General features: G+C 33.1%; 1 long non-coding RNA gene across 1 annotated transcript; it reads right to left on the reverse strand.

Moving 5' to 3' along the window:
- Nucleotides 1–11,101: 11,101 nt before the first annotated feature.
- LOC127733229 (uncharacterized) lies at nt 11,102–18,492 on the reverse strand. The gene is made up of 3 exons (XR_007996930.1): nt 18,214–18,492; nt 16,532–16,637; nt 11,102–11,219 (listed from the first exon to the last, which is right to left on the reverse strand). It is a non-coding gene; the product is annotated as an uncharacterized LOC127733229 (long non-coding RNA).
- Nucleotides 18,493–22,892: the final 4,400 nt, after the last annotated feature.

The raw sequence follows: 22,892 nt of genomic DNA on the forward strand, positions 1-22,892 counted from the left end.
CGGATTTTTCCTATTTCAAAACGTTCGGAATTGCGACCCAGGTTCAGGTCGCACTTATTTCCCAAAAATTTATTGATTATCGTCCATGCAAAGCTTGTCAATATATATAGTTCGTTTCGTTAGACATTTTTCTAGGATATGACGTACCTATTTATGTTTGAATATTCATTTCCTTAACACTATTATCTAATTATTCCCATTTGTATACATTCTCCGCCTATTTTGTTCAGCCATATTGAATCTCGTCGTGACGTCACGAAAAACAAGAAAAGATAACTCTAATATCCTCGATCTCCTATGTTGGAGGTGAGGAACGCCTACGAAAAACAAGAAAAGATAACTCTTTTAATAAAACACGTGTTGGTTTGTTTACTTATTTCTAAGCGAGAATCGAGTGTTTTGAAGGCTTTACAACATTAATTCATACGAAATATTTAAATTACTGGGAAGAATTATTATTTTCGTTAGTAAGTAACTTTAATTACACGTTATTTCATTCAAAAAGTCATAAAAATTTAATAAAAGACAACGTAAACAAACCAACACGTGTTTTCTTCCAAGAGTTATCTTTTCTTGTTTTTTGTGACGTCACTACGAGATTCAATATGGCTGAACAAAATAGGCGGAGAATGTATACAAATGGGAATAATTAGATAATAGTGTTAAGGAAATGAATATTCAAACATAAATAGGTACGTCATATCCTAGAAAAATGTCTAACGAAACGAACTATATATATTGACAAGCTTTGCATGGACGATAAACAATAAATTTTTGGGAAATAAGTGCGACCTGAACCTGGGTCGCAATTCCGAGATTTTGAAATAGGAAAAATCCGTAGCTCTATGGTCCGCAAATAGTCAAAAAATAACATAAGGACCTAAGAGCTACGGTTCCGCAGCTACGTTTGAGTTTGCTAAAAATCAACATGAAACCACCTAAGAGACACAGAAAACCAACAGGAAAATCAAAATCACTAACTAAAAAGAAGAAAACACAAACAAAGTCGACGTCAGACCAAACTAGGAGAGAGGATCTGTCGACAGACCATGCAACAACGCCAACAGAACCGCAAAGATTGACTTGACCATTTCAGAGGCAGAGAAGCGAAGAAAATTAGAAACAGTACCCTACCATTACCAGAACAATCGGGATTTGGGCCGGAGAAGGAACCTATACCGAGACCATTCCAAAGACAGCAGCCGGCTCTAAGCAGTGTTTCCTTGTCCAGTGACCAACCGGAGATGGCTGGAATTGACCAAAACCCAGTACCAGGACTGCATACAGCCACTACCGGTATGTTTAACAATACAACAGGTTTAAGTGATTGTAACAGGGGTTATTCACAGGGTTTTAATTTAGACATTGTACACGAAAGTGTAACGCCAGTGTACACATCAAGTGTTTTTGACCCTGTGGGTGCCCATATACCGGTTAAAATTAAGGAGAAAATTTGGGCCGGAGAATATCTTGATTTAAATGTTTTACTTAAATCTTAAAGATTTAGCCACAGACTCCCATTTAAATGGTGATCTTTCAGTAAAAGGGGGACTATTAACTATTACTCCACAAAAGCAGAGCACCATTACAAATTTGCACGTGTGGACATCTGCTTTCATCATCCTTATGGATATAATGCTAGAAAAATGGCCTAATGAAGGCCAAGAGTTTTTAAAATACATGTATAACGTTCGCTTAGCTTCATCTAGAGGGTTTGGCTCAGGTTGGGCTATATATGATGAACAATATCGCCTTCGTAAGGCTAGATGTCCACAATCATCTTGGGCAGAGCTGGATATGGAGCTGTGGGTAATGTACGTCTCTACTCCTCCGAGATTTGTTCATTCAGGTACTAATCATTCTTTTGGGGGTCAAAAGGGATCACAGTATGTCCAAAATACTAAATCTGAACAGGTACAAAGATTCTCGGCGCCATGCAAAGGTTACAACTTCGGCAGATGTACTTATGGGGCAGAATGTAAATTTGAACATAAATGTTTCAGGTGCTCTGGAAACCAAACTATTGGTGCCTGCAAAAAGAGGTAAGGATTACCAGTTGTACTCTTTGGGATACTCCCCTATTTGTGTAAATGAAGTAGAAGAATCTTTAAAATTTTATCCATCAAAAGCAACAGCAAACGAACTAATAAATGGTCTTCGATTTGGTTTCAAATTGCAGTATTCCGGTTCACGATTACCTGTTCATGCAAACAATTCTAAAAGTGTGACTGTACATGCAGATCTTGTCAGAGAAAAAATTAATAAAGAGATTACTCTAGGTAGAATGGCCGGTCCTTTTGACCACCCACCTTTGCCAACTCTACGCATTTCTCCTATATTTTTGGCCGAAAAGAAGAACGGGGATTATCGTTTAATTCATAATCTTTCCCATCCCCTACATAACTCTGTGAATGACTTTATAGATGAGAAATATTGCTCTGTGCAGTATTCGGGTATTGACGACGCCGTTAGGTTGGTGCAAAATATAGGAATAGCCGGAAAACTTTCAAAGTCCGACGTTAAAAGTGCATTTCGTTTTTTAAGGGTTTCACCTTCGGATTTTGACCAGTTGGGTTTCATTTTTGATGGTAAGTATTATTTTGATCGTTGTTTACCACAGGGAGCCTCAATCAGCTGTTCACTCTTTGAAAAGTTCTCAACAGCACTTCATTGGTTTACGGAACGTACTAGTGGAAATCCTAATATACTTCACTATCTAGACGATTTCCTTTTTGGAGGCGAAACAAATAGTCCAACTTGTCAGAAAACACTTGAAACGTTCAAGGAAATTTGTTCAACTTGGGGGGTTCCATTAGCCGAAGACAAAACCGTTCAACCCATAGAAATTTTGACCTTCTTAGGTATTGAATTTGATACCTTAAAATGGAAATGAGGCTCCCTGTGGAAAAATTGACCAATTTAAAACAAACTTTTACAGCTGTTTCTACATTCCAAAAAAGTAACCCTGCGTCAGTTACAGTCCCTGATAGGGTTGTTAAACTTTGCATGCCAAGTTATCGCCCCTGGAAGGGCTTTTTGCCGAAGATTAATAGATGCTACTTGTAACATAAGAAAAGCACACCACAGGGTACGGGTATCATGCAACATGCGTGAAGACATTAAAGTTTGGAGCTCTTTTTTAGACCAATATAACGGAGTCACGGTCATGATTGATAGTTTATGGACTTCCAACGATACGCTTGAACTGTTTACAGACAGTGCCGGGGGTCAAAACAGAGGTTTTGGCATTTACTTTCAGGGGAAATGGGCACAAAACTGTTGGCCAAAAGAATGGATAGAACATGATTTCTTGAAGGACATTACGTACTTGGAACTTTTCCCAGTAGTTATATCACTTCATATATGGGGAGTACATCTTAAAAACAAACGAATCATTTTCTATGTGGATAATCAGGCCGTTGTAACTATCATAAACAAGAGAACTTCTAAGTCAAATAGAATTATGTCCCTTATCAGGAATCTAGTTTTTTCCATATTGAAATATAATATCGTTTTAAAAGCAGAACACATTCCTGGTAAAATAAATATCATAGCCGATTCATTATCCCGTTGTGATTTTCAGCGGTTCAGAAACCTTTGTCCAGAAGCAGATCAGTACAGAACAGCGATTCCAGACCACCTTTGGACGCTTTAGAAATCGAATTAAACCATCTTCTTACCAGTTCTATGGCTCAAAAAACGTGGAAAACATACAATACGGCAGTCGAGTCCTTTAAAACTTTTCGATCAACATACAACCTACATGATATTTGGCCAGCCCCACTTAGCGATTTATTATTTTACATCGCCTTCCTTTCATTCAGGGGTATGTCAGCCTCTACTGTCTTAACATATATGTCAGGAATTAGTTATCAACATAAGATTCAAGATTTAACAGATAGTACAAAATCCTTTTTAGTAGGGAAAACATTAGAAGGTTTAAAAAGGTCAAATCCAAAAAAAACCGATTTGCGGGTACCGATTTCAATTGATTTATTACGAAAATTAATCAGGTCGCTTCAACATGTCTGCTTTTCGTCGTACGAATCAGCCATGTTCGCTTCAGCTTTTAGTCTAAGTTTTTTCGCTTTACTTCGCGTTGGTGAGATATCTGCGGAAAATAAAACTGATTTGGGGGCACATGTTATACACATATCTGACGTTTCAATTGTCAAATCTGACCACACGGAAGAGCTTCACCTGTGTATACGTAGTTCCAAAACAGATCAACTATACTCTTCTTTAATTTTGATTATTAATGAGCAAATCGACAAATCTGAGTGTCCCATTCACTTACTTAAGAAATTTTTGCAAATTCGATATCCTTCGCCCGGAAGTAATTTATACATACATTTTGATGGATCAAGTCTTACTCGTTATCAATTTTCGTCTATTTTACAAAAGAGTTTGTCATTCTGCAAAGTCAATGGACATTTCAGAGCACATTCTTTCAGAATCGGGGGAGCAACTGAAGCAAAAAAGCTAGGAGTAAATGACGACACATTAAAGAAATGGGGTCGTTGGACATCGGATGCTTACACAAAATACATCCGTTTGAACATTTAAGCTTATACATATTAAACCGCAATAGCTCATTGAAATAATACATACATTAATTGTAGGTGTCAAAACAATTTGGTTAATAGGATCATCCATAGTATATTGCGATTATTGGGCCAATAAAGAAGCTTCGTCTAGACCTGGGGGACTTCACCTTGGCCTACAGAATACAGGTGCTTATATGGTTTGGATTGGTCAAAGGGGTATGAGGTGGGGTGATTTAAATAGAGTCTTTGAACAAAGGTTGCTTAACCGCCCCCTTCCGAGTTTGCTTGTTTTTCAACTTGGGTCTAATGATTTAGGTATATTGACATCAGGGAAATTATTCAGTGACATAGAATGTGACCTGCTTCGGTTACATGCATTATATCCAGCTTTGAAAATAATATGGTCAGACATATTAATGAGACGGTACTGGCACAATGCCAATTGTGGTCAAGCTGTTGAAAAGGCTCGTAAACGAGTAAATCTCCGGGTCAAAAACTTGGTTCTGAGCATCGGTGGATGTGCAATTAGGCACAGTAACATACGTGCTAAAGAAAGTAATTTGTTTAGATATGACGGAACACATTTATCAAAGATTGGTAATGATATTTATCTGAATAATTTACAAGGAGCACTTGAAAAGTTCATGACACCAGGAGGACCAGTTATTTTTCCTCAGTGAAATTATAAGAACTGTTATAAATGAGATTATTTTAATAACAAGTGAAACTCGGTTGGGACTTAAAGGTGGCACCAATCCGTTTTATTGGGGTTCAAGGGTAATTTCTTTGGCAGTGAGTGGGTATGCCCCACTCATTTGGCGGGATATGGCAAGATGAAAATGGAACATGTCCCCACATTGTACGCTACTTTTATATTTGGGGTTATATTCTTCTGTGTTCCCACAGAGATTAAATTGGGTCTTCTTTGAATGTACCAAAGAGACCGGTTCCTGAATTGGTCCCCGTTTGGAACTTAGGGTGGTCTCTTTGAATTTTATAATTAATAAGCTGCAATGGAAACCAAAGAGTTCTTGGGGGGATTATTTGCTACGTATCGGGGCTCATTTTTCATACGATCTCTCTATTTAGCATTTAACGTAGAGGATTGTAGCTTTCATTGCCTACCAGTGAAGCACATGCTTGCCAAAAATAATGGTTCGGCGGTTTGTACGTTCATCTTGCCTTATCTTGTCTGCGCAAAAAATTAATACTGTAGCCATATCATTCCAAATTCTAGATCTTTGTTGATTATATTTATCCTTGAAAAACAAAAGGAGCCGAATTTATACATTTCACACATACTATTATGGTTCGAGAAAGAGTTTGATCGCACATGAGACATATTTAAAACGAAAGCAAAATTGGTTGATCGCCCATGAGACATGTATATAAAATGAAAGCAGTTTTGATCTTTGATTAATTAAGTTTATCATATTAGGATAAACTGGTTTAATAAAAGTAGAACTCCGTTTTTTCCGGAATCAATCCTAATTGTTTCCGAATTTAGTTACATTCTAAAATACGTCATATCGTGACGTCATTCATGCGTTGTTAAACAAGTGGCGAGTGCAAAAGCTGCCAACATAGTTAGCTAAAAATCCCACCCACCTCCCCATCCACCCCCCAAAAATAAAGATAAGAAAAATTCTGCTGCTGTGTTCAAATTTTTCAGGTTTTAAAGTGATCGGATGCAGTTATGGAGAGATGTAAAATAGATATGGATATACCGCCACTGGAATTAACAGCTCTGACAGCATGACAAGAACGTGCCATATTGCCAGTGAATGAGACACCAGTTAATCGAATCGAATTCTTGTTTAATTGACAAATTTTCAAAATTATTGACAGTTCATATTTTCAATATATATCTGTATGACTTTTAATTCAGTATTTTATCATTTCAAATTTGTTGTAATTTAAAAATAAATAAGTCGTTACAGTATAGCCAGCGGGATATGGCAAGATGAAAATGGAACATGTCCCCACATTGTACGCTAGCTTATATTTGGGGTTATATTCTTCTGTGTTCTCACAGAGATTAAATTGGGTCTTCTTTGAATGTACCAAAGAGACCGGTTCCTGAATTGGTCCCAGTTTGGAACTTAGGGTGTTCTCTTTGAATTTTATAATTAATAAGCTGCAATGGAAACCAAAGAGTTCTTGGGGGGAATATTTGCCACGTATCGGGGCTCATTTTTCATACGATCTCTCTATTTAGCATTTAACGTAGAGGATTGTAGCTATCATTGCCTACCAGTGAAGCACATGCTTGCCAAAAATAATGGTTCGGCGGTTTGTACGTTCATCTTGCCTTATCTTGTCTGCGCAAAAAATTAATACTGTAGCCATATCATTCCAAATTCTAGATCTTTGTTGATTATATTTATCCTTGAAAAACAAAAGGAGCCGAATTTATACATTTCACACATACTATTATGGTTCGAGAAAGAGTTTGATCGCACATGAGACATATTTAAAACGAAAGCAAAATTGGTTGATCGCCCATGAGACATGTATATAAAATGAAAGCAGTTTTGATCTTTGATTAATTAAGTTTATCATATTAGGATAAACTGGTTTAATAAAAGTAGAACTCCGTTTTTTCCGGAATCAATCCTAATTGTTTCCGAATTTAGTTACATTCTAAAATACGTCATATCGTGACGTCATTCATGCGTTGTTAAACAAGTGGCGAGTGCAAAAGCTGCCAACATAGTTAGCTAAAAATCCCACCCACCTCCCCATCCACCCCCCAAAAATAAAGATAAGAAAAATTCTGCTGCTGTGTTCAAATTTTTCAGGTTTTAAAGTGATCGGATGCAGTTATGGAGAGATGTAAAATAGATATGGATATACCGCCACTGGAATTAACAGCTCTGACAGCATGACAAGAACGTGCCATATTGCCAGTGAATGAGACACCAGTTAATCGAATCGAATTCTTGTTTAATTGACAAATTTTCAAAATTATTGACAGTTCATATTTTCAATATATATCTGTATGACTTTTAATTCAGTATTTTATCATTTCAAATTTGTTGTAATTTAAAAATAAATAAGTCGTTACAGTATAGCCAGCGGGATATGGCAAGATGAAAATGGAACATGTCCCCACATTGTACGCTAGCTTATATTTGGGGTTATATTCTTCTGTGTTCTCACAGAGATTAAATTGGGTCTTCTTTGAATGTACCAAAGAGACCGGTTCCTGAATTGGTCCCAGTTTGGAACTTAGGGTGTTCTCTTTGAATTTTATAATTAATAAGCTGCAATGGAAACCAAAGAGTTCTTGGGGGGAATATTTGCCACGTATCGGGGCTCATTTTTCATACGATCTCTCTATTTAGCATTTAACGTAGAGGATTGTAGCTATCATTGCCTACCAGTGAAGCACATGCTTGCCAAAAATAATGGTTCGGCGGTTTGTACGTTCATCTTGCCTTATCTTGTCTGCGCAAAAAATTAATACTGTAGCCATATCATTCCAAATTCTAGATCTTTGTTGATTATATTTATCCTTGAAAAACAAAAGGAGCCGAATTTATACATTTCACACATACTATTATGGTTCGAGAAAGAGTTTGATCGCACATGAGACATATTTAAAACGAAAGCAAAATTGGTTGATCGCCCATGAGACATGTATATAAAATGAAAGCAGTTTTGATCTTTGATAAATAACCCTGTATCATATATTTGGAAATAAAGTGGCAAAAATTATCTCACTTGAAAACAATGAAAACTAGATCTCTAGTTTGGAACGCTCTCAAATAGGACGATATTTATTATAAATTCACATGAAAACGATCTAATAAATAGTCATAATGAAAATAAATTGTAATAAAAGCAAAACTACCGTATAATATTATCATTTTCCTGTTTAATATTGCAAATGATGAGAAAAGCCGACTATCGAGTTTTGTGCAAAATTTGGTTGAAAGTTTGATATGCCAATAAATTCCACGCGTACCAACGTCAAATTATTTTTCTACTGGCTGTATACCCCACTTGAACATGTCAAATATCCGCGTATATGTATGCAATTAGATCAGATAAGTCTTGGAACGATTACAAACCAATCGATTGATACGCAGCACCTACATGCATTAATATCAAAACGACTTATTCTTAAAATGGTTGAAATAAAAAAAAATCGTTGAACTGATAACCTACTTCGTAAACTTATTTTCCTATGTTTTTATGACCTGCACTTTTAAATTGTATTTTTTACTCAAAAACTTTTTTTTTAAATTGAAAGTTCTCGTAACAATAGGCAGACCGGAATACTCGAAAGCTTAGTTGTTAAGAAGATTTGTTTTGGGAAATTGCATCATGCTAAGGAATTTTTTAAATATTCCAAAAATTGGTGACTTGAAAGAGCGTTAGATTTTTTATGTACTTGATTTTTACCATTTTGTTTCATCAATATCCAGAAAAGATTTGATTTAAACAAAAATTTCGATGTAAATAAACTCATCATAGATACCAGGATTGAAATTTTGTACTTGCGCCAGACGCGAGTTTCGTCTACAAAAGACTCATCAGTGACGCTCGAATCAAAAAAGTTAAAAAGGCCAAATAAAGTACGAAGTTGAAGAGCATTGAGGACCAAAAATTCCTAAAAGTTTTGCAAAATACAGCTAAGGTAATCTGTTCCTGAGGTAGAAAAGCCTTAGTATTTCAAAAATTCTAAGTTTTGTAAACAGTTAATTTATAATTATGACTATATCAATGATAATTCATGTCAACACAGAAGTGCTGACTACTGGGCTGGTGATACCCTTGGGGAATAAAAACTCCACCAGCAGTGGCATCGAACCAGTAGATGTAAATAAACTCATCATAGATACCAGGATTGAAATTTTGTATTTGCGCCAGACGCGCGTTTCGTCTACAAGAGACTCATCAGTGACGCTCGAATCAGAAAAGTTAAAAAGGCCAAATAAAGTACGAAGTTGAAGAGCATTGAGGACCAAAAATTCCTAAAAGTTTTGCCAAATATAGCTAGGATAATCTATTCTTGAGGTAGAAAAGCCTTAGTATTTCAAAAATTCAAAGTTTTGTAAACAGTTAATTTATAATTATGACCATATCAATGTTACAAGATTCTTATGTAGTTTTTTCCTTAGAAATGTAAAAAAGACATTATGTATTAAAATTTAACAGATACTGTCTTTAAATGTACGATTGCAGTTAAGAAATAACTATTAATCAGTATAGTTACTGGCTTTAACAATAGACTAATCATAGATACCAGGCTTAAAATTGTGTTCACAAGACGCGCGTTTCGTCTACAAAAGACTCACCATTAACGATCGAACAGAAAATTCAAAAGACAAAATAAAGTATGAAGTTGAAGAGTATTTTAATAACACAACATAAGAACGGATTTAAAAATCAGTTACAAATGGCTTTATGTTATAGATCGATACGAAGCACACAAAGACCCAACTAACATAAAAAAACAAAAGACACGAAGCATCGATATAAGAGTACACGCAGTTGCTGAAAGCTAATTCAAAGCCAATTACAACTAAATGATAAATCATGCTTTCCCTACCTGTGTATTAGTAACAAAGTTTTGAAAAACAGAAAAGGGTTAAAAACGACAGTGATTTAGAGATACCTCCTGTTTAAGGTAAATATTATACTCTCCCCCCTGAAAATTGTTAAACCTTACAAATTGTTTCAACCGTTTTTCTTGATTTGTAACCCCACTAAAATTTATATGCAGCACTTTTCTTAATGGACGAAACAACAATGTCAAAATATCTAAATTTTTCTATATACTAGTAAAGGCGGTAAACCTTACAGAAAAAGCTATTACTTGTACTATTTTAAGAAAAGCTTTCACTTGTTCAATTAACCACACTACAATGTAACTTACCTTTGCAACGCAATGGATGCCAAATTGCCATTGAAACGGAAGTTTCCTAATTGAATTTAATGTCTGATGAACAAGAATGTCCCCCCCCCCCAAAAAAAAAAAGAGAAAATGAAAAAAAAGAGACATATCTTTCACTCATCAGTTTTGAGATGGACAGCTCTTAAAAAAATAGTACTTGTCCAATTATAGCTTTTAGTAGAGCTAATACTTTTGCAATGACCCACGATGCAACGTAATGCAATGATCGCCTACTATAGATAATTGAAACAGAAGTTGGCAAATTGAATTTAACAAAGCTTGCGTCAGACAATTACCTCAGTCTCGCTTTGGTCTATATACATTTTCAAAGATGACCGACTACATTTGTACCATAATGAGGTTTTCTCTGCCAATTTTTTAATTATATTGTTTAATGCATGGTAAAATGCCCGATAACAATCTGCAATAAGGTCAACGCGATGACAACGATCTTGGAAAACCAATAAAGGACAAAAACAAAAAAATTAAAAAGTACACGTACTCACCGCGCGAAAAAAAAACATGGTTATTTCAAATGTATAATTGTATTATTTATTTAGCAAAAATGTTTGTTATAAACAGTATACACAAAATTATACATCTATTTGAAAAATCAGGTATCATACAGTGGAACCTTTAAAGAGCCATAATGTATTGTTTCCACGGTTGCATATACGATAATAAAATCTGAGATCGTTTTTGTAAGCATCTTTAGTGATGTTTCTGAAATATTTCGTTGGTGTCTGCAGAATGAGTATAATCTTTGCCTGAAAGTATATAGAATATAATGAGCTTATTTCATTTTCATTGCACATCAGTATACATGATAGAAATACAAAAAAAAAAAAAAAAAAAATATTACGCTGCAGTTAACATTCACATACACTTGTGAACATTACATCTTATCTGTAAATGGTATAAGTACGTTTGATGTAGAATAAGGATGTTAAACATTAATAAGCATATATAAGATGCTATTTTTTTTAAATAAGGGCTGAAAGCTTTTACACTTAAAATAAAATATATAAATTTTTCTTTTTCAAGCGTGATTGTTTGCAATAATGATATAAAAACGATAAAATATTAAAGCGGAACTAACCTCCTGATTAATTCCCACTAAACTAACTAAACTCTTGTAACATACTTATACGGATATCAGAATTATAGAATGTTCATAGAAAACAATAAATTATCAATATTTTGTGCATATATTTGGATAATCTAATTAACCATCGACATGATCTCCGTACATTGCAGATTGTCATATTATGACCCCAAATTATGAATATAAATACACAGACATGGATTCGGAGATTAGAACGTGAAACAGTTTAATTTAAATGAAAATTATTCGTCTTCTTTTTTATTTCATATTTTAGACAAAATGAGTAATGTAAATCATCAGTTTACCATTAAAAAAATCGTTATTCCTAAAGGTTTCAGAGTTTTACTTTGCATACATTAAAAATAAAACATGTGTTTCTGTTAACATGCTGAATGAAACAAGGGTCGGTAGGTAGGCAAATAATTATATATTTCAAAAAATTTCAATAATTTTAACGTTACCAATTTTAGTGCCCCGGATGCGCATTTCGACAAGTAATATCTCTTAAAATAAAATAAATAAATAAATAAATAATCTTTATATCAAGAGGATAATCCCATTAGTTAAAACTAATCTTCCTGAGAGTCCTCAAAATAATAATAACATATTTATAAGTACATACAGTATCATAATGATATATTATACACAAGATACAATTGTATCTAGATAATAATGAAAAATTGATTGATTGATTGTTGGTTGCTTAACGTCCAGTGGCAAATATTTCATGCATATTCAGGACGAGAACAAGTTCACAATAAATACAATAGGTAGGTTCTGTAATAGATTAAGGGATTAAGGTCGGAGAAATTTAGACTGCCACGGGAAATGAGGGTAAATTGGATAGGGACAGAAATTTAGCCTTGCAACAGGTCACCTACGGGCCCCCTTAAAGAGTTGTTTGCATAATAATGAAAATGCATATTAATTTGCACAATTGATGAAAAATGTGTAACATTTTGCTTTAAAAGATACAAGTGTATTACTCATTTTTATTTCATTTGGTAAACTGTTCCATATTTGAGAACCTGAATATGTAAATGTTTTCTTTAAAAAGTTTGTTTTTGGTTTCGGAAGATTTAATAGTTTTTCATCAGCTGAACGTAAATTATAATTCTGATTACCAATAAAATGAAAGTTTTCTTGTAAATAGTTAGGAACCATATCATTTAATGATTTATATACAAGTATTGCCTTTTGATATTGAATGCGTTTTTCAACATTTAACCAGTTTAAGCTATTAAACAACAAACTGGATGATGTCATTATGTCAGCTTCTACTATAACCCTAGCAGATTTCTTTAATAACTTATTAAGTTTTTTTAGTCCACTTTCATAACAACTTCCCCATATATTGCAACAATAACCAAACAATGGCAGAATATAAGCATTAAAATAAATAATACGTATATGCATAGGTAAATATTTTCTTATCTTTTGTAATAAATTGATTCTATTTGATATTGTACATGACATTTTATCTATTTGCTCATTGCAATTTAGGTTTTTGTCGATATATAAACCAAGAAGTTTTTCACAATCTACATTCTCTATTTGTTCATCTGAAATTTTTATATCTAAACTGTTCCCAGTTGAATAAAGCCTCTGTTTTGAACCAATAATCATTGATTTACACTTTTTGGCATTTAGTTTCATACAATTTTGCGAACACCAGTTTTCAATTACATGAATATCATTTTGAAGGTTAGCAGTTAACTGAAGTACATCATTACCTTTACTATGTAATGTAGAATCATCTGCATATAAATCTATTAATGAATTTTCTATGTTCAGTGGTAAATCATTGATATATAAAATAAATAACAGAGGGCCTAGGATAGAGCCTTGTGGTACACCAGTTTTTATGCATTTAGTATTAGACATGACGTTATTGACCTTAACTTGTTGACTTCGTTCATACAAGTATGACTTAAACCAGTCTAGTGTACAGTTTGAAACATTATAATATTCAAGATTTTTTAATAAAATAATATGATTAACCAGATCAAAAGCTTCTTTAAATCTAAAAATATAACTCCGTTTATTTCTCCATTATCTATATTTGCTAACCATTCATCTACTAATTTAGTAAGTGCAGTTGTGCACGAATGTTTAGGTCTGAAACCTGACTGTGTAGTATTAAGAAGGTCATTTCTATTTAAATATATAAACAAACTATTAGCTATATGTCGTTCTATGATTTTGGAGAGACAAGGCAAAACTGCTATTGGTCTATAATTATCAGGATTACAAGCATCGCCACTTTTAAAAATTGGGCAAACTCTTGCAGTTTTAAAAATATTTGGAAATTTACCACATTTGATGCTTAGATTAAATAAATATGTTAAAGCTGGTGCAATGACATCGCTGCACATACTCAAAATATTTGGTCCAACATCATCTAAACCAGTTGCTTTAGACTTGTCAAGTTTTTTTAAATATATTTTTACATCTAAAATACTCATTTCTGGTATAATGAATTTTTCACTACCACTTTGTAATTTTGATTTCACAAATTTGTTGAGTACATCGAAACTTGGACCTTCATCATTATTACATAATTTGTTATCAACTATACCTTCAGCAATATTTGTGAAATGCACATTAAATGTATTTGCTATATCAACATCATTTTGAATTACACTATTTTTATATTCCAAATGCGTGATATTATTATGTAATTTTTGGGGATTTAGACTTTTGACATACTTCCAAATAGTTTTACTATCTTTACAATTTGAAATAGCATTTTGGAAATAATTTTTCTTTGCCTGTTCTACTAAAAATGTAACCTTATTACGCCAAATTTTATAATTATATATATCCCCAATTCTATGAAAATAATCTCTTTGGTGTCTAGCGCTATTTATATCAGAAGTCCACCACTCTGGTTGTTGAGTATTTTTCACCCTTTTAATTTTCTTAGGAGCATGCTTGTCTAGGGTTATACCAATAATTAGCTGCTTCAACAACATCTCCAATCGATTCAATGAGATGAAAAGGAGTATTTGTTAAATTTTCAATAAATTTATTTTTATCAAATTGTTTGAATGATCTATATTCTATGGACAAATGCTCCATTTTTGATATTTTTGGGTTAAGTTTTCTTGTTACGCAAACGGGATAATGATCACTGACAGCATAACTAGGCACATTTACTTCTGTAATATGGTCTACATCGGTAGTATAAATATGGTCCATAGTAGTTACACATTTATCTGTTACTCTTGTGGGTTTATGTACAATTTGTTGTAAACCATACAAATTAATACAGTCCTTCCATTTTTGATTTCCGACAACTGTATGATCTATATGTGAATAGTTTATATTGAAATCTCCTAAAAGTATAATTTCTTTATTTTCTGCTGACGCTTTTTCTATTTCTTTTTCAACTGAATCAATCCAAGATTGCAATGAACTCGGTGGACGATAAAAAATGCCTATTAAAATAGAGTTTGTGTTTGGAAAAATAATTTCAATCCATAAAGATTCAATACTACCTATTTCTAAATCGATTCTTCTCTGGTGACATACACTATTTCGTATGTACGCAATCACACCTCCGCCATCATTAATAGCGTTTCTATCTTTTCTTTCTATTTTGTAACCTTCAATTTGTAATGTTTCGGTACCAATTTCATCATTTAAAAATGTTTCTACCATACCAAATTTATCAAATAATTGTTCATATTTTAATAGGAATTTTATTTCTTCAATTTTTGGTTGTAAATGTTGAATATTGAAAATCTTCAGTGATGCTGGAGGCAAAACAATCAACTGAGTTAAACAGAGGAAACAGTCTGACGTTATTTGTGCTTTTTTTCAAATTGACAAAATATCTTTAGGGTAGAAACTACAAGTAACAGTCGGTATGGTTAGCAGAATACATATACAAAAGAAAATGCTTAGCACACGCGCAATTATTTTCTCTAGCTGAGGTCTCAACATAGGTACAAAAATGTAGTACGCATACTCATCCAAATAAGGTCGAATAAATGTCTTTCGAGAGAGTATCAACAGCAGCGAAGTTTTTTCTTTAACAAAATTGAACCATTGCCCAAACTTATTGCTAATAGCAAATAATTGTTAATATTTAGAAAAAAAAATGTTTCAGCTTATAATGTCAAAAAGCTAATGTCGCTTAAAACCAGAAACGGCATTTGGACTTCATTTGGTTCGAAATTTTGAACCCAAACCTCGAACCGATTAGTTTAAGTCTTAATCCTTTATTTTTTTATTAACCGTACACAATTCTTTCGCCGCCACATTTTAGAAAACATAATTAAATAAAGTTAGTACGTCCGTTTTATTGACATTGAAACAAATCTAATTTCTATATAGTTTACTTTTTTAAATAAAAAATGAAAAAAATAAATGTACATGTTATTGTTTTTTAATATGCCAATCTGATTGCAAGACTCTTGCTTCATAAGAAAAACATATATATTTATACAAAGTAAATTAATGTCTCAAACCCCAATCGTTATCCCAAAATATTGAGACAGACAATACCGCGTTTTGAAATCCCAATCATATTTGTCATTGAGAAAGGATGGAAGCAGATTCAAATGGTATTTCTGCAAAAAAATTGACATTTTATTATTTCTCATATCGAAAATATGGAGTGATTGATACAAATATAATGCAATACGACAAAAAGATAAGTAATTTTCAAAAGTGTTTTAATGAAACTAAATTTACATCTCGTGTACATGTATTAGTAGTCTCAAAAAGCTATCTTATAGCTCTTCAACTGTTTCGGTACTTATGCATCCCTCGGATTTCAAATGTTTGGCTTTGAGCGTTCCTGATGAAGGTAAATCCAGAAAAGCGCATCGGACGCAAGAAATTATTAAACGTGTTGTTTTCATTTTTTTAAAACAAACAAACTATCACCTTTATCATAATTATTTTCAAAACTGAAAATAATATTTGGTGTAAGAAAACCTTCATAAACCATATATGTATAGTTACCTCAAGTGCATATACTTTCAGCAGGGTCGTGTATATCATGTCACTCTTGCAGGGTACTGTTATAAGCGTAGCAGCCATGACCCTTTTTAACCATTAATACATGATTCTAAAATAATGGGACATAATTTTAGTAAAAGAGGGGCGAAAGATACCAAAGGGACATTCAAACTCATAAGTCGAAAATAAACCGACAACGCCATGGCTAATTAAGAAAAAGACCAACAGACAAACAAATATATCTATTTGATATTACATATATCATTGGAAGGAGTAAATCAGGAGTTAACGTAGAAGTTAGAATGACATTCTTTCAATTTTTTTTATGGATATAAAAGTGTCACATGTGAGAAGTACAAATCAATGATTTGAAATTACTGACCAAAAAAATTAATATTTTAGCATTGACCATGTACACATATATAAATTCTCGACTGGTTGCAAAGGCAAACGATCGAATTTACTGAATGTATTTCAAACTTAGGCCATTGAATTTTTTTTTCAATCTTATATATTACCACAGCTTCATATGTGTATATACTTTGGCGTTGTAACATCATATATGCGGAACTTCTAACATAAAGCCCAATTTTGAATTCCTAATAACGGTCAAACACTGCATTCTTAAACGATTTCGACTTCTCTGTATTTATAAAACAAACGACGACATTCTTAACCAAAACCACTACGTTTTATTTATCTCTTTCACATAATAAAATCATTTTAGTGTTTTTCGACGTAAAAAAAGAACCATTTTATTTGGGATTTTTTTTTTCAAATTGTCTTCGAGAGAAAACTAAAGCATCACAATATGATTTTATGCATTTAAGAAAAATTGTTACTAAACCCTTAACTATAGTCTTTAAAGTTAAAAGACTATTAAATTTGCACAAGGTTTCATCTACGTGCTGATTTTGTGCAGGCAGTAAAAACTGGGTTGCTCGTGCTGTGTGGATGCGGTATATAGAATGTATCCTGTGCTTGTAAAATATGCCCTTATATTTGACACTCCTTATTTTTATGCTTGTATGGTTTTCTCTATTCCTTTTAGGGTTCTGTAATGTTATTTAGCTTCATTACGTTCAACACAACTATTGGTCTCGTTCGAAACGTCATATCTTATATTAGTAAGTAATCAGATATTTTTTTTCGTCAAGATTTTCGTGTGTGTTTGTTTGTTTGTGTTTAAAGCCACTTTTAACAATCTTTACTATATCATTGTAGGATGAAATTTGAAAAAAAAAATGCAGGACAGGAGTTTTGAATAGAAAAAAGGCAGGATGAGCAGCTTGGCAAAAAAAAAAATGCAGGATGACAATTTATGTAAAAAAAAAGTCAGGATAAACTAATAAAAAAAAGGCAGGACCGAATAGAGTGAAAAATAAAAATGCAGGACAGAGATTACAATTAAAAAAAAATGCAGAACAAAATTTTTCATCCTAGCCCCCCCCCCCCCCCCCCCCTAAAAATCAAATGGTAGCTCTCTTAAACTTACCCATTCCGAATTGAAGAAGTCTAGGCAATAATTCTTAACCTCAGTCAACAACTTCAAACAGACAGCAAACCATGAAAACGTTTTATATCTTTTCATTAGAATTAAAGTTTGACATTCGATTTTTTAAATTATAACAAATGTCTAAAACAACACCATATCGTTATAGAGTCTTATTGTTATTGATACTTACAGCGATGGGTCGATATTGATACACTATACTTTCTGCAGTAGAATTCTCACTAGACACAAATATGAACAGCATTAAACAAATCTATAAAACACAGCTTAATTGTAGACGACAGATACTTAAAACAAGTCTTAAAAGTTGGATTTTTGTATATATACGACAGTGTCTGTGATGTCCTAAGATAATCCCTAAAAATCCTTAATATCAAAAATAAAATATTTAGTACTTAAGATTCGCGGAAGTCTTTGATTGGTGTCGATCACGCTACATTTGTTCATTAAAGATTCGAGCTGAGTAATAATACCAACAAATTATAAATTATATCTGGCAAAGAAATCTAACAAACATTATTTTATATAGCATGACAATAACATTGTGAAATACAGAAACAAAACAAACATTATGTCTTTTATACCTTTTCAGCTCACTAGTCAGTACTGAAATGATTGTAACATACCTTTATAAAATTCACTGTCAACACGTATTAATACATCCCTGTTTTTTCATTTTTTAACAACAACGGGGCACATCAAGATATGTGTTAGATAACTCTGCATGAAATTACGTATGCATAGGACAAATGATTTGATGGGCTAAATAACAATTTAAATAAACAAACTGGCCGAAAACGAATAAATGAAGTAGCATCATTCTCACAATTTGTTTAATTTCCAACACTAAAACATGGATTTTGCCGTAATACAAACAGGGTATGTAAATAAGAAGATGTGGTACGATTACCCATTAGATATATCAACCAAAGACAAAATCACGTAGATGTTGGCAACTATAGACCACTGTACGGTTTTCAACCATGTGCAAAACCCATACACATAGCAAGCTATAAAAGACAGGAATCTGATGTTCAGTAGTTGTCGTTTGTTGAAGTGGTTCATAAGTGTTTCTCGTTTGTCGTTTTTTATATAGATTAGATCGTTGGTTTTCCCGTTTGAATGGTTTTACACTAGTAATTTTTGGGGCCCTTTATAGCTTGCTGTTCGGTGTGAGCCAAGGCTCCGTGTTGAAGACCGTACTTTGAACTATATTGGTTTACTTTTATAAATTTTGACTTGGATGGAGAGTTGTCTCATTGGCACTCATACCACATCTTCTTATATCTATGACAAAGTGTAAAACAATTCAAACGAGAAACATCTTATATCTTGTACCAAACATTTCTTTCAAAGCACTGAATGTATTTTAAGGAAACTTTTACAAGAACTTTCGTTCAAATAACCAGTGTGCATCCTCATAGAGTACGGTATTCGAATAATTTTCAGGTTCTCTATATCAAAATATTAACTTTACCATATCTATTCACATATGGGAATTGAGTATGGGGATCTTGTTCACGAAATAGGAGTTTCAACTCTTGGAGTGCCAAAAAAAAACAAAAAACAGTATGATTTAAGGAGAAACACTTGAGAATTAATGTTTTATCTTTCACCAGTGTTACACTAGTCTCAGTACTATTTTACAATCATGATTACAAACGCATGTTAGTCCTTAAACATAAGAAAATATTTCGATCACTACATCATCTAACATAAAGAAAGATTCATAATAGGAAGAATGTTTATACTGTTCAATAACTAGAATGAATTTACAAACCGTAGACGTAAGAATCAAATGTCCCATATCTTTCATTTTGACATATAGGACATCCCTTATCTCTTACATATACAATCAATTTACCAGGTATTGTCAACAGGTTCATTAGCCTAATCACAGAAACTTGGTAACGGCAACCGTTCATATAACCCGTCATATTCATAACCCTTTCTTTTTAAAGTATCCGTTAGGTCCTCGTGTTCAAAATCTATATGAAAAAAATAAACGAAATAACAACTATGATATTAGTTTTACAATCTTCATTTTTAAACGTTAATCTTAGTTGTTGATCTCGTAAACAGATCTTGCTGTATCTGCATGGTTTCTCCCTAGGAACTTCGATTGAGTTAAACTATATCGATTTTGACAACTCTTTAAGCATTAAATCTTAATCTTGATGAACGTCTATTATGACAAAAGGTTTAAAGTTTATTCTATGCAATTTAATCACGCATGATTTTGCTACTCTGTATACTTCACTACAAAACAATCTTATGAAAGAGAAATTCCCATATTTGATTAAATAGTTTTACGATAAATCTGTTTCTATCGTTAGAATTCCCTTATTGATAATAAAACTTAAACAAAAAACCCACTGGACATGCATAAAAATGTTTAAAGTCATCATATTTTATGCTGACAAATTTTGTCCCTCAACGAGATTTGAACTCACACCTTTGATACACTACAGCACCAATCGCTTAGCCTCATGTCCAGCGCTCTAGACAACTCGACTGCATCCGCTATATTAAAATATAACTTCAATAGTCGTAGTGTTACCTTGTCACGTAAGGCGAAACTAGAGATAAACATAAGACGTGTTTTAGCGTGTGTAGATGTTATATTATTTTTTGATACACTATGTATTTTAATTTGTCAGCAATCTAACTCAACAATTTTTAAATACCGTATATGATAATGATTCAATTCATTATAGTCACTAGAAATAAGTATATCATACAAACAAGTCTAAGCAAGTGACAACCATACAATATATGTGTGCACTGGATCTCAGTGTGTTTGAAATACATGGTAAAAACAAATATTTATATAAATCTGAAAATTAAAGTGTTAGATTTTTATGCTGACAAATTTGTGTCTCTCAATGGGATTTGAACTCTCACCTTTGATACACTACAGCACCAATATATATATGAAGTGCCTAGAAAATCAACCTTACAATGTTAGAGTAGATCTGATTCTTTACTTCCTCCCCGACCGGGGCTGGAACCAGTACTTTTCACTTTATACTTCTACGACAACACCGCCTAGAATTGCGCAGACGCCTTATCCCCTCCTCTAATATATATAAAGATATATTTTGATAATCATATATATATATATTTTTTAAGAATTTGTTTTATCAAAAAAATTTATATGAATCATGACAACAGTTGAGCAATAAATCTGCAGTAAGCGAGGCAAAGTTAGTTGTCATCGAAATACAATCATTTCCAGTACTTTTGATTATTTTCCTTTCCTTGATGGTGTTGTTCTCTTGGCTCATCAATTGCCTCGATATGCACTTGTTTGCAATGACGTCTAAGATTTCAATATACGTAATATTTGCATTACTAACACAATTTACAGCCTGGATAAAGATTTCATAAATTAGTCAAAACTTGTATTAAATTTAATCACAAATGTATATTGTGACAGTATTATTCCAACCGTTGGAATTTAAATACAGTGGTAGTTGCATTCAACTTTTCGTGGTATATAGGTTTTAAAGGTAATAAGCCTGGGAATTGTCACTGTATTGTAAACCGAATAAAATTTCAATCATTCTATAGCTAGGAATCGTCCTTCCAATCTTTCTCTTTTGCTTAATAGCTATATTGATACAAGTTATACGTTTGGTGTTACTGTTCGATCACAGTGTGTGGTCTTTTTTGGGATAAGCATCAATTCGAATTGATAGTTTAAAGCAATACCATAATGTTTTTTATGAATAGTTTGTTACGGGCATTGCACAAAGTTGTGTCTCCTTGTACAATTTATAAAGTGGCTCCGTGAGATCTTTTAGACGTACAGCAATCGATATAAGTTTAAGGCATTACGATTCCTTATCAGCAGGATCTGTACTTCGAGCTTGATACCCGTAACTGCAAGCATTCTTTAATATGATATGGTATATATTGTTTTATTATTTTGTGCTGTTTGAGGTTTCGCTTTTTATCGCATGTTTTTGTCCGCTGATTGAGATTGAAAAGAGGGAGGGTAGATATATACAATAGAATAGTTTAACCCCCCCCCCCCCCCCTCCCCGAATATTCATGTACCTGTCCCAAACATAAACCTTGTCTGTGATTGTTTTATTCCCTATAACTTTTATTGTTTTTTTGTAGTTGATAGTAGATTTTGAATTGTCTCTGTTTAATCTCTTAACTTTGATAATCTCGGGTCGATTTAGAAACTGAAATAATGTATCTATTGTCGAAGACTACATGCTCCCATTAGATATGTGTTGGTTATTTTTGTCGTCGAGTTGCTGTCTCATTGACTGATACCTGGAGCAGGATCTGCTTACCCTTATGGAGCACCTGAGATCACCCCCAGTTTTTGGCGGGGTTCGTGATGCTCAGTCTTTAGTTTTCTATGTTGTGTTTTGTATACTGCTGTTTGTTGGCCTTTTTCTTTTTTAGCCATGGCGTTTTCAGTTTATTTTCGACTTGTGAGTTTGAATGTCCCTTTGGTATCCTTTCACATTCTTTTTATAGGGGTAAATACTTAAAGTCTAGTTAAGATGCTGCATTTTCATTATCAACCCCAGTAATAGATCTTGATAGTAGATATGGGTGTTCGTTATTTTTGAGTTGATGTAGGATTTGGTATAGATAACAAGTCTTTAGTCATCTCGTTTGAGATAATTTACAACTGGTCTTGTATACATTTATACAAATTCAAAATTGTGGGCGTATGACATTTGCGCCGATTTTGAAAAGTTTCGATCTTTCATTTGCGCCGATTAAGCACAGGTAAATTACAGGTGAATGTTATTTTTTAGTTATCAATATAAAAACCTCTTCCGTTAGCCAGTTGTACATGTGTTATAAATTGTCAATTATAAC

This window comes from Mytilus californianus, unplaced genomic scaffold, assembly GCF_021869535.1.
Source record: "Mytilus californianus isolate M0D057914Y unplaced genomic scaffold, xbMytCali1.0.p SCAF_3, whole genome shotgun sequence".
Classification (NCBI taxonomy): Eukaryota; Metazoa; Mollusca; class Bivalvia; order Mytilida; family Mytilidae; genus Mytilus; species Mytilus californianus.